Source organism: Macrosteles quadrilineatus, unplaced genomic scaffold, assembly GCF_028750875.1.
Source record: "Macrosteles quadrilineatus isolate MER2022 unplaced genomic scaffold, UCM_ALF_1.0 Scaffold_3__2_contigs__length_128488019, whole genome shotgun sequence".
Lineage (NCBI taxonomy): Eukaryota > Metazoa > Arthropoda > Insecta > Hemiptera > Cicadellidae > Macrosteles > Macrosteles quadrilineatus.
Window position 1 is genome coordinate 128144987 of NW_026542596.1, and position 13762 is coordinate 128158748.

Genomic DNA, 13762 nt, shown 5'->3' on the forward strand with positions numbered 1-13762 from the left:
ACGAAGTAGACAAGTAGACTAAATCCGAACCAAAAAGTGTATTACATGACGGATGCTTTAACAATTAAGCTTTGCATTTAATTCACGTCGGGCTTTTAGTAGGATAGTTTAAATTGTTATCGAAAAGTTTGAGAAAAAACTTAATATTTAATACGGTTATTCAAACTGTCCTTCCTAGAACAATAAAGTAAAATATGACGAATGTATTGTATGAACCAAAGTGTAAATTTAGTTCAATCCTGAGACTAGGAGGATAAGAAACCCGATTAGATAATTAAATTACATAATTATTTCATTCCTCCCGTTGCAACAAACCTTAATGCTAAGTAAATTTTCATTCAATTTACTGGAATGTTAGTCCGAAACAAAACTCAATACCTAGCTACTTTCCTACGAAAAAGTTTTTTTATAAAAAACCCCCTATCAAAACCTAATAAAAGTTACCCCAAAAACTTTCAAACCTCAAAACAAAAACACATCGCGTGAACAATAAACAATAACGCGAGCTTCTTGGTCAATATAGGGAATCTATCGGGGCCGAGCATGCAATAAAAACGGGCGGCCATGACAGCTGATCGATCTAAAAGTTACCTTTATTGCATATCGGGAACAGCTGAGCTTGTAGTTGTCTAACGTCGTGGGCCCTGGTCGCGCAGAAGTCCATATCATACTGTCTAGACCCTAGAGTCGTGGTAACCGGCGAAACTCCCCCAACCCGACGTCGTAACCAAGCAACTGGAGGGCAACGTCGAAAATATCATCCCTAGATAACATTCAATTGGCATAGCTATTTCTGTAATTTTCTGCTACACTTTTTAGAGACTTTTGATTGGAGGAATAACATCTATCGGACGATCTATCACCAATCCAGTTGGCATCTGTATATTTTTATCTTTTTTCCCCCACTGTGGATAATTTTTCATCGTACAAATATTGACTTTTGGTTAGAAGGCATTCACTCTATATGGACCTTCTTCACCAATATATCCAATTGTTCTCTCTCAAACTGCTTTTTTCGTAGCGGATGTATGACTAAATTTATCATATACTTTTTCAAAATACATGATTTAGCCCCTGGGCTGAATTGAACTGAACATACTTCAGCATATATTGTATATCCTTTTTTATAGCGTCGGCGACTTTTGCATAGTTAGGCGAGCTATTCTTCGCCAATATATTCTATTGTCATCTCTATTTTTATTCATTCCTCCTATGCTGTATTTTTTATAGCATTGAATTTTGGATCAGCTGTCATTAACAATCCATAATAGTATAGCCATATAGCCCACATGTTTTCATTACAGTTGTATGAGCTCTCACGGAGAAAGCAACTGTTAAAATATATTTTCACCACATTATCTATGATGTTTTAGCTGTTAATTTGTGGTTGAAAGTTACGTTTTGCTGTCCATGCCAGCTGTCATCGTCATTTGGGGACCGAGCAGGCTTTTACATCCCTAGGGCCGCAAAATCAGCTTCCCGCTTACTTTCATGAATGCATATTAAATACACAATCGGTATCCATAGCATTACCATAAAATTGTTTTATTGTCACAGCTACCTAGCAAATATTTATTATTATTTTTGCTGATTCCTCAAATTATTTCTTCACATAACCTTAAAGTTGTAGTTGTGTTGACTATCAGTGTGCATTATTATAGTGGTGAATAGTGGTAATAGGGTAAAGTGTGGTGAAAAATAGCGTTCGTACCTCGGATCGAAATGGTTTTGCAGCTCTCGAACGTTTTAAGTTCTCGACTTCGTCTTGAACTTAAAAAAACTATCTCGAGCTTGCAAAACCTCATATTTGGCCCTAGGTACGAAATATACTAGTTCTTAGTTTTTGACTGAAAGATATATGATATTATTATGATATTAAAGAAGCCAAAGTTTACAATAAACTGTTCAGTTTAGTGCCTATAGTTAAGTAGTTATCTACTAATCTCCATAGTCAAAGATTTAAGCCAGTCGGTCCATGGTTCAAGAAAGCTATCATTATATTCCATTTAAAAAGAACTAATCTATATTAAGTACAATTTTGGGAGATGCAAAACAAGTGCAGTCAAACATTGTGTTTATTAGAAATCAGTAAGAACCAAATTAATTTGAGTTTGATCTTCAAAACATAAAGAATAGACTTAGATTAATGTTTTAAAGTATTTTTTGGTTTTTGTGTGATACCGGTATGCGGTTACATTTCATACATTACGGGTTCTATAACCTGTACCAAACCACAGTCAGACAAGTTCCCAGAATAACTTGCTGAAGGGATGAACCAACCCCACTCAAGGGCGTGGCGTGCAACGCTTGATAAGTCGACAAAGTTTCCCGGTTAAACTTTTCTCCATCTTTCATAGTTTCAAAGTTGAAGATTGCAGATACATCCGATGACTCGATATCTATCGAAGTCAGTAGTTCAAGTATTACAAATGGGGGAAAGTTTTAACGGGATGCATAGTGGTTTTCGAAGGTCAACTAATCGTTTAGTGTTCTTCATAAGTGGTAGGCCTATGTACATTTTATCGGTTTATTGGGACGTTTTGAACACGCGTGGCATGAAAAGAACTTTGAAAATCAGGTATATTCATTATTTTCTAAACAGCGAACTTTTGGTATTATTAATTACTTACATTCATTCCCGGAAAACGTCCTGTCCCCAGAGGCACTTTCCCTTGGTACCTCAAATAAAAGGGGGGCCTGGGGAGCCCCCAGTGAGCCAAAGTTCAGTTGTATGTAGGAGTGTAAGATCTGCACTATTTAAATAACGCTCTCTGTGGAATGAACGTGTAGCAATTAATACAGTAAACATTTACTGGATAATCGGGGTTCCAAAGTCGTCTGGAGTCATGGAGTTTGGAATAAATTTTGTTAAAACAGTGCTAAACTGGGATCTTTTAAACATATCTTGTTTACTGTACTGAAATACCTTTATAGAAAAAAAAACATTTCAAAGCATATTCTGATTAGAACAGTACCACCAAAATGGACATGGTAACGAGTTGGGAGAGCACGGGGCTTCGTTCCCCAAGGTCCCTGGTTCAAATCCCGCCAATCACGAATGGATTTTAAGCATGTGATAATGCTGCAACCGTCTAGACATAGTTTGAAGTTATGTGTACGGTTCTGGGTTAAAGCCAAAGTCCTAAGATGGAAGATGAGACAGAAAAAATAAAAAAATAAACTTGTTACTGAGCACAATACATGTCGTTATGCGCCAAATCAATATGTTTCTGAGATCCAGGATAAGATCTTTTTGTAGCCAACAAGAATTTATTAAAATTATTTATTAAGTTTGATGAAGTAGTTTCTTCATCGTGATAAAAAGTATCGTTCAATAATCGTCACGAAAGTCCCATTTCGGGGCGAGACAGTGTTTTACATGCGAGTCGCCCCGAAATGGGTTACTTTCGTGACGAGTACTGTAGTGAAATATACTATATCGATATACACTCACAGCTATATAAACCATCCGTTCGTGGCTATTTCTTATTTCGCCGGATGACAAGTGGATAGTTCGATCTTGAGAAAAGCCAGAAGCTTTTAGATGTTCCGAAGCTGAGCCCAGCTGTACTTCTCGCTGGACTTTAATAAGCGGTCCTTGTTGAAGAACCAGCTGTTAGTTAGTCAGTAACAATGCTGAAATCGAATTCAACATTCATTTTATCCTTAAAATGTGCAATCAAGGGTGTGTAAGCGTCGTGTGATTGAAATCTAAGAAAACGTACTTGGTGTGATCAGAGATTATTGTGTGTGCGAAGTGCGATTATTGAGTCTTCCAGCAGGCCAAGTTGGCTAGCTTGGTCCAAGTTTGTTCGACTGGGGCGGTGGCGACGTCCTGTAATCCAACTACTAGAAGGTCTCGAATTGTGGATATTTATAGGCATGCAGACAACTGCATTTTACACCTAGTTTAAACCGTCTACTTCAAAATTGAACAGTTCGGCCCATATAAAGTTTATTGCACCCAACGCTGCCTGTTCGTTGTGAAATTCCCAAGTCAATTGCCAGGATTTATCGTGAGGAGCCACCAGTTGTCTCAAACACCGTCTTATAATCAGCTGATCCTATAGGAACCGTGTCACTCGGTTGCGTTGGCGTGTAGTGTGCGTTGTCTGCCTGCGTGCAGCTGCGTACGTAGTGATATTGACCAAACATGTGGTAGAGTTCGATGATCCACCACGTGGCGTTAGTGTGCATTGTTACTTGGCACCGACTTCATTATCAACTTTGACTCGCCGCTTCCCGCCAGAAACTTTATAATTGGCGGGAGCTGGGGTGCAACGAACTGTCAGCGCGCCGTGTTTATGGTTGACGGCTGGGCTGGAGTGAGGATGGTTTAGGAAACGTGGTCGAAGTTAATCATTTTGACACACTATTTGAAAGATCGTATAGAGTGGTGTTAACTAAAGGAGTCGGGGGAAATGTATGTAAGTGAGGGTAACTTTTAGGGGATGGTTTTTATCCCTACTAGGAAGTTTTAAAAGCTTTAATTTTAATTAAAAGTATGTGAGACATTTTTTTAATTGCAGTGAGGAGAAACATTAAGTTAGGAAAGGCTGACATCTCCTTAATCTAACCCTGTAATCGGTTTCGGTTATATATACATTCACGAATCTTTGCTTACGACCCAACTCCAACCACAGTCAACTCGTAGTTGACTGTGTGGGGGGGGGGGGTTCCCCACTTCAAGGGGAGCTTCAACTCCTTCTGAAGTCAACTCCTGAACAATGTTCGACAATCTGCCCTGGTAGCTCAGCTACCTGTCAGTAGTTGTTAGCTGCGCAGTCTCAGTCTTTCGTCTGGGGGTGAAGGCGTGGAGTTAGCTGCTGGAGGAGGTCACGGCGTCACAACTGATGTCTGCTGTAGCCTCGCTAAATGCACGTCGACGAACTACCTGATAGTCGGGATCTGTGATGACGACGTTCCGGACGTACCATGGAGAGTTGGTGGCACGCCGGAGGCTCCTACTCTGGATCGTTAGAAGTTTCCTGCGCGGTATCCTGCAAGTGAGATGGCACCAGGCCGGTGCTGCGTAGATGAACACTGGTCTGAGCAGGGCCGTGTGTAGTCGGATCTTCAGCCGGATGAGCAGTCGCCTGGCGTTGAACAGCAGGCCAAGACTTCCGATGCCACTGGCGTTGAGGTGGTAGACTCTGTCCACGTGGGGGTAATGGTCATCCTCTTGTCCACCATCACCCCCAGGTACGTTACAGTCTTCTTCCAGGAAACTGGACGGCCATCAATGGAGAGATGATGTCCATCTGCCTGTTGTCTGGTTCGAGTGAAACTGATGGCGCCGCACTTGTCAACGTTGACCTTGATCCTCCACTTGTTCAGTCAGAGATGTGTAGGAGGTCCAGCTGTCGTTGAACGTCGACGCACGACATCCTCAGGTTGGTGGAGGTGGCAGTGAACAATGCGTCGTCTGCGTAGAGTGAGCTAGACTCTGGGGGCGAGCGGCGTGTCATTGGTGAACCACAAGTCCCAACCCTGATCCCTGTGGCACACCGGACGAGATAGGCCTGGTGGTGGAGGATTTCTAGTCGACGCGGACGCTGAACCTAAGATGGTGGAGGTAACTTATTATCAGCTTCGAGAGGCAGCCAGGAAGTGGGGAAGAGGCCAGTTTGTAAATTAGCCCTTCGTGCCATACTTGGTCAAAGGCCTTGCTGACGACAATCAGGACAGACGTGGCGTGGTGCTTGCTTTCAAGAGCTCCGGAGATGGTGTTCATGACTCGACGGAGTTGAGTGACCTCTTCTGAAGCCGAACTGTTCTGTCCTGATTGAATTGAAGAATTCCTCAGGGAACCTGGCCAGGAAGATCCTCTCGAGGATCTTGGAGAGCACAGACAGGAGTTCATGACTGCGGCAATGAAGACAATGACCCAAGTTTGCAGGTTCTTCATGGCTGAAATCCCTAAGGAATCTGGACCAGGTGCTTTGCGACGACGGAGGGCTTTGATGAGACCATTGATCTCATGTGTGGTCACGGGGGCAACTTCTTCCCTGTCGTCGGGCTCGTAGATCCGTGCTCGGTGATGACTGGTGGTGTATACTTTATCTAGCACTATTTTGAGATTATGGTCTTAGTTTGTAAATGAAAAATGTTAAAATGGGCTAAAAATTAAGTTATAAAATTCCTCATCTATATATATAATAGGCTAAGCCGTTTTTGTTAATCGAACTCCTCCGTTATTATTTGCCCAATTTTGACGTTAGAGTTCTCAAAATAAAGGTTAAAACGTGTAGTTGTGCCCAACGGTATTAGATTTTTGATAAAGTCGTTGGTAAGGGCGTCAGAGGCCCTTAAAGTCAGTTTTTTCTCCATAAGGATAACATGGGAGATATTTTTAATTTATAAAAACATATGTTTTTAGTTGAAAATAGTCAAAGTCTACTACATAAAAAATTAGTGTTTATTATGAGTGTAAATGTATATTAAATGTTATCGCGTTTGGTAACCAATGTATATTAAAGTATACTAATAATGGATCATACTACTTTATTTTAAAGCTGGGAATAGTAAAATTTAGTTGAGAAAAAGTTACCATGATTTACAAAACCGTATCCTACTGTAATACCTATTTAAAATCACAAATCTTTGACATTCATCTTTGACACGAAACAGCTGATCTACCAGACAATTTATTTATAAATCAAAACAAAAAAAAATCCTATACTACTAATTCATGTTTGTTGCTATACAATTTTTTTTAAATTATTTGTTGTGTACCTATCCTAAAAATGGGACCCCAGAAGATTTGGCTGCACATTGTTCAGGTCTTGATACAATAGCCTATCCCTTGCTTTTCCCTTATGGAGGGATCGACTCGACAACTACACACCGGAGGCCCACAGGCTATCTGTTAGGCTTCAGTATTCTGCTGTGGTGGTAAGGTTAAACTTCAAAGTTGAAATTTTTACCAGAATTGAAGGTGAACGTCTCGGTTTCATTCATAGGGAACAGTCAAAACTTCGAGCAGAGCTATATATGAAACTTCATGACGCAATACGTACACGAGCAGGAAATTAAAGAGTTCAAATAGGCTAAAGCTGATAGGAAGCTGATGGATTCCCCATTTTGCCAGCAAAAATTCTTGGAGTTGGATGCGCTGATGATTTCATCCAACCAAACGTCGTTGAAAGTATACAAAATGGTCAAAATGAAAGACAAAGCCATAGCTCCAAAAACAGTGACTGTGATTTGATCAACAACAAAGTCTTGAAAAAATTGCCAGCTGAGCCCAAGGTGTTCGAAATCATTTATAGTTTGCTTGGAGATAATTTAAACGCCCATCTAGAATGCCCAGCAGAGTTTTTAAACAATGTGGATTGCCAAGACACAGATTGATTTAAAAGCGGGGCAATGGTTTTATTGATGAGGAATATCAATACACCAAGAAGGGCCTCATTAATGGAACAAGACTCAAAGTGGCCAAAATGGTTAACAATTTAATAGAATGTAAAAGTCCTAACTGGAACAAGTGAGAGGGGACATATTTTGATTCCGAGGATAAAAATGTGCCCGTTGGAAACAAACTTACCATTTAAAATGGAAAGCTGCCAATTTCTGTTAGCTTTATCATTTGCAATGATAATCAATAAAGCACAAGGGCAATCACTTAAAAGAGTAGCACTGCTCTTACCCAGACCAGTTTTCAGTCATGGGCTTTATGTTGCTTTAAGTAGGGCTACATATTTTGATGGTGTACCCATATTCATCGCGGAAAATTCTGACCAGGGTAATTTTCCTGAAGGTGATTGATTTCACAACTAAAAACTTAGTAAGTTATTCAAGGAAGTACTTTTGTAAATAAAATAGGATAGAAAATGGATTCTCTACTTTCCATCTAAGGCTTCATTCATTACTGTATTTTATTTTCGACTTAGAATCAATATATAACACGATGGATTTGTTTTCTAAATTGATATGTTGTTTTGCGGCGCGATGAGCAGCACGGGTTCACTAGTAACTTTGGAATGGGTCAAGATTATTATAAACGGATTGAGGCATTGTAATCAGGGTAAAATTCTAGTTTGAAACTATGGGTCACAACCCCACCTTTACATTAAAAAAAATATGTTACATCCAATATGGCGAATCCAAGATGGCGGTCGGAAATTACCACCTTGTCAAAATGAAATACTTACTACCCAACAATGTTTGAAAGTGGTCTGGGATTGATATTTGAAAAACGGAGAAAAGATTTGGAGGGAGTGACAATTAAAACTCACCCTGTATATGTTTCAAAGTTTTGTTATTAGACATACTTTTGATTTATCTCTTATACAGGGTTGGGCAAATGTGTGGATACCCCTAGTTAACTTTTTATGGGTGACACCAGGAAAACTAAACTCCACATACCTTCATAAAAAATAAAACTGTACTTTTAGGAAAGTATCCCAAATTTTCCCGGGACCCCGAAATGGGGTATTTTGGGGGCAGCTCAACAATTCTAAATGTAAAGCCCCATCAAGTGACACCTCATTTTAAAGACCTTTATTAAAGAAGAATATCAGCGAAAACTAGAGGTCTCTATCTCAAACCAGTACGACATGGCGGTCATTTTAAATTTTCATCAGCCTGAGAGAAACTTTTAATGAGGTTAAATTGTACGACGAATTTTCAAATGACCGCCATGTCGTACTGGGTTGAGATAGAGACCTCTAGTTTTCTCTGATATTCTTCTTTAATAAACGCCTTTAAAATGAGGTGTCACTCGATGGGGCTTTACATTTAAAATTGTTGAGCTGCCCCCAAAATACCCCGTTTTGGGGTCCCGGGCAAAATTGTGATACCAACCAAAAAGTGCATTTTTGTTTCTTATGAAGGTATGCAGAGTTTAGTTTTCCTGGTATAACCCGCTAAAAAGTTAATATGGGATATTGATGCCTACATTTCTCAGGCTGATAGGTCTTTACATTTAAAATTTTGGAGCTACCCCCAAAATACCCCATTTTGGGGTTCCGGGAAAAATTGGGATACCGTCCAAATAGTGGAGTTTTATTTTTTATGAAGGTATGTGGAGTTTAGTTTTCCTGGTGCCACTCACTAAAAAGTTAACTAGGTGTATCCATCCACACATTTGCCCAACCCTGTATTAATACGTGAGGGCTGTTTTTTGTGAACAAAACTCCTCCGTTATTTCTGGACCGTTTATAACGTTTGATGTGTCAAATAATTCGTCTCAATTCGTAGTTTTGCATAAAGGTTTTAGAATTTTAAAACTCTTACCCTTAAAGGCATGAGACGCTCTCAAAGGTCGCATTTTCCCCCCATAAGAATTACATTGAAAACAAATTTAAAAACAAAAACAGCTGTACGGTATATAAAAAGAAACTCACCAGCTTTTTGGAGTTGTTGAAATATTGAAATATTGATGTTTGTAATATTTAAGAGGTTATAGACAAATCTTAACAGTCAATCAGTTTTGTTGGAAGAACAGACAATTTCTTGAGTTTAAAGGAGAAATATTGAAAACAAGAGGAGGAGACAATTAATAGGAAATCTTATATGTATGAGAAGAGTAGAGGAGAGGCCTGGTCTCAGAGTAAGGAATCCAGGTACACAATCACTTGGGGAGATGCATAATTTTTGCCAGTTATGCTAAGCAACTTATTTTGGAAGTAAAAAAAAACTATGAAGAATATACACATCACGTTATCACAGTTGTAATGTAAACCTACCTAAAGTCAGATCACATAAATACATGCAAGGAATGTTTACTGGTAACAGCTTTAAGTTGGGAAACATTTGTAGAAAACACTAAAAAATAAGGCCGGGTCCAAAAAAATGCGAAAATATTTTTACAAAAAGCGTTTATTATTTCAAAGCGCTATTAAATAGCGTGAGTATTTCAATCAGTTACATAAGCATTTAGTCGGGTCTTTTAAACTCATCGAAAATTATGACTGCTATTACTGTAGTTTTAAAATATCTTCTGTATAATACTGGTACTTGAAAATCGCTCGATTTCGAGCAACAGGTACACTAGTTTTCCATAAATTTAGTAACACGTACAATGATAATCAAGTTGACAACATCTGGTTCCCAAAATTGTTTTTAAAGGTTTTGTTGTAAAATAGGGTCTAAACGTGACTTTAGCTGAAGTATTTGAAAAACACTGTGACTTTAGGTAACAACTACTTTAGGTAATAACTACTGTAGTTGTTACCTAAAGTCACAGTGTTTTTCAAATATTGAAAAATATTTGTATACCTTCAAATATTTCAAATATTTGAAGTAGTTGTACTTCAAACTACTTCCTTGCAAATCAATACAAAATTACTCACCAAAAATAACAACAATACGACTTTTAAGCATTGTTAGCCTAATAAATAAATATTATCCACGATTTATCAAGTGTACCTACGTTATTACGCCACTCCATAAATATGTCTTATATCTAATTCTGAAGTACGATTTCTACGAGCTAAGTGACTTCATCGCGTGTTATGAATTTTATGATATTTGTATGACGTCAGAAGCTTTTCGTGACGTGACCCCCGTAAGGTTTATGGGACTGCCTTTTGACTAGCAATGAGTCATAAACTTACCCAAAAACTTATTCGAATGTATACTATATGATCCGCGTACGACTTTTTTATGTGATCATCTTTAGTTATTAAATTCGTATGAGCTTTCGGATTTCTTGGGTAAAACTGTATAACAATAATAATTGTCATAATGTAGGCCTAACTGCTTTCTAAACAACTCTTAAATTAAATAAACATTTGACAAAATAATAGGACGATATATATATATTCATGTGATTTATATTTTCCTTAGCAAGCTATAGACAGCCGATCAGCTAACCAGCTGTATCAGTAACAGTTAGTTATGGAGTCACTACGAAGAATACACGTATAGATAACCATTCAATAGTGAATAAACAACTTCAAAAAATTATTATCAAGATCGCTAGTGTGTCGGTGAAGACGAGAACTTGAGTAATTCTTGTACGATTTTGATAAAATTTGGTTTGAAGGTAGGCGGGATAAACTTGAATGAGTTCGCAAACCAGCATGATCGGACCATGGAAACGGGGTTTAACGGGGTTTTTTATGGGGTAAAAATGGGGTTTTCTCATTTTTTTTACCCTTAAAACACAAAATTTATCAATTTTTCTCCAGACCTTTTTAAAGAGCTCAAAAAACAAATAATTTAGTATATCAAAGTGTTTTTGTACGGTGATTGGTTACAGAGAAAATTCAAAAATTGTTAATTTAAAATTCCCATGTTATTCTTATGAAAAATATTGTAAAATGTTGTAGTTGGTTTGTTTATGGATATATTTTGATCAAACTTGGCGGATTTATTTATTTTATAATAAGCAATTAATATTTACAAAAAGAAAAGTACACTTTATCAATTTCCCTTTAGTAGCTAACCTAGGTACTCGTTAAACGAAAATGTTAATTTAAGAGATTAATTGAAAATCAATCCAGGCAAATGGAAATTCGCTTAGTCGGCAGGTTTGCTGCAGGGGGGGGGGTATTTTTACAACTACTGCATACATCTCAGTCGTCAAATATAAGGAATACTGTAATAACATTTGATAGTCAGTATATAAAACATGAAGATGCGATCAGCCAGACATCAGTTCTATTAAACTCTACGGTTATTTTTGTACAAGGTAGGTTTTCGAAAATTTTTTAAATTCTTTTTTTCACAACATTCCTTGTCATAACAATTAATGACATATTAATCTAAAACTTCTGTGAGGATCTTCTAACACATACTAATACGGTATATTATTATCACAAACAGTTCACCAAACCAGTTAACTAAATAGGTCAAAAGGTTTTATTACAACTAAAATTTCCAATCATAGAAATACTTTTTAATACTTTTTTGTAAGGTCATCACGAAGAAACCATGGATAGGACCGGATGGTTTGTATTCTGAACAATACATTGAAAATCATAGTAGCCCCATTTTCCTTCTTTTTGAAATCGAATGTACTCCATGGTTACTTTTATGCAGATATTTTTTGTATACAATCGAAATATTTCAACTAATAAAATATGTATTCATCAGTTTCAACATCAATAATTAATTTTAATTGGGAGTCCCATCTGAAAGTTGAATCATTAAAGTAAGTATAATGCACTTTGCATACACAGTAGTAATACAAGTATGCACACTGCAATATTTCGTTGGTGGTTGATATTTGAAAAGGTATGATATGGTTTGCTTGCAATCATCCATGTTTACATTTTTGACTAATTTACTGAATTAGCTCGAACAGCAAATGGCGGTTCACTAACCATAAACAGTTTATGGTTCAAGGCCTATTAATTTAAGGAGCGAAACCACAAAAAAATACAGGATGGTATCGTATGTTTTTAAGCCTACTTAAGTTTTGTTTAAATTACTAGAATATGCAAATACCCCCGCCGCAGCAAACCTGCAGACTAAGCGAATTACACTGATGTCGCGAATTACACTGATGTGTTTACACTGATGATGAATTACTGTGATTGGATTTACACTGAAATGTCTACTTAAAAATATAACATTAATTCCCTATTTAAATAGAATTAGTTTAACAAGTACTTAGGTTTGCTGCATCAGCGAGGGTGAAACTGTTTTTTTTTTATGTTAATAGTTAGTAAGAAATAAAAACATTTTCAAATTTGATCAAAATATGTTCATAAACAAGCAAACTACAACAGTTGACTTATTCTCCATAAGAATAACATGGGAGTTTTAAATTTAAAATTTTTTGGAATTTTCTCCGTAACCATTAGGCGCATAATAACGCTTCAATATACTAAATTATTTGTTTTTTTAAGCTCTACAAAGTGGTTTGGAAAGAAATTGCTAAATGTTATGTTTTTTGGGACAAAAATGGGAAAAACCTATTTTTACCCCATAAAACGCCCTGTAAACCCCCGTTCCCATGGTCCGATAAAGCTGGATCGCGAACTCGTTCGAATAAACGTAGGTTTGCACGTTTGTACCAAATTTCATCAAAATCGGATCATCTTTCCTCGAGTTATCGTGCTAACGGACACACACATATATATATATATAAATATATATATATATATATAAATATATATATATATAAATATATATATATATATGAATTTGAATGGATGGTGTTTTGGCCTCTAGGGACCTCAAAACGAAAAAAAAAATCGGTCCCGCGTCCAGGTCTTACCATGAGTACTACGGTAATAGCTTATTCCCTATATGGGAAATTCGCTAAAATGCGTAATGGTCCAGAAACTATTATCTGCAAACTAAAGAATCGCCGATCAATGCCAAAACAAACAAACAAAAATTGACATTTCTATGCAAAAATCAAGAAATAAATATTACCTGTTACCTGTAAAATATATTTCTCCATAAGCCTATATTTACAGAAAAATTAGTAGTATAAATAATATATTTTATTGAGTAAAAATTTCTATCAGCAATCATTGTAAAAAATATCAACAAAGATGCTTACCTCTACGGATGTCTACTCGAGTCATGCCTCTTGCGGACACAAACATAAAATGCCGATAACATTTTGCCTCCCCGCAACATAACCCCCCCCCCCCCTCTAGAGGTCGATACAATCATGAAACTTGTCGCATTGTCCCATCAAAATCTGCTTCCGACATGTCTTGCTCTTTTCATAAACACCTTACCGTGGCACCGTCCCCGTTAATGAGATTGAGTTTGTAGCGCCTTCATATCAGGGTGGAATTTCTAGGCGAATTTGTTTGACTGGTTATAGTTGAACGAATGATAGCTCAGTTGCTGG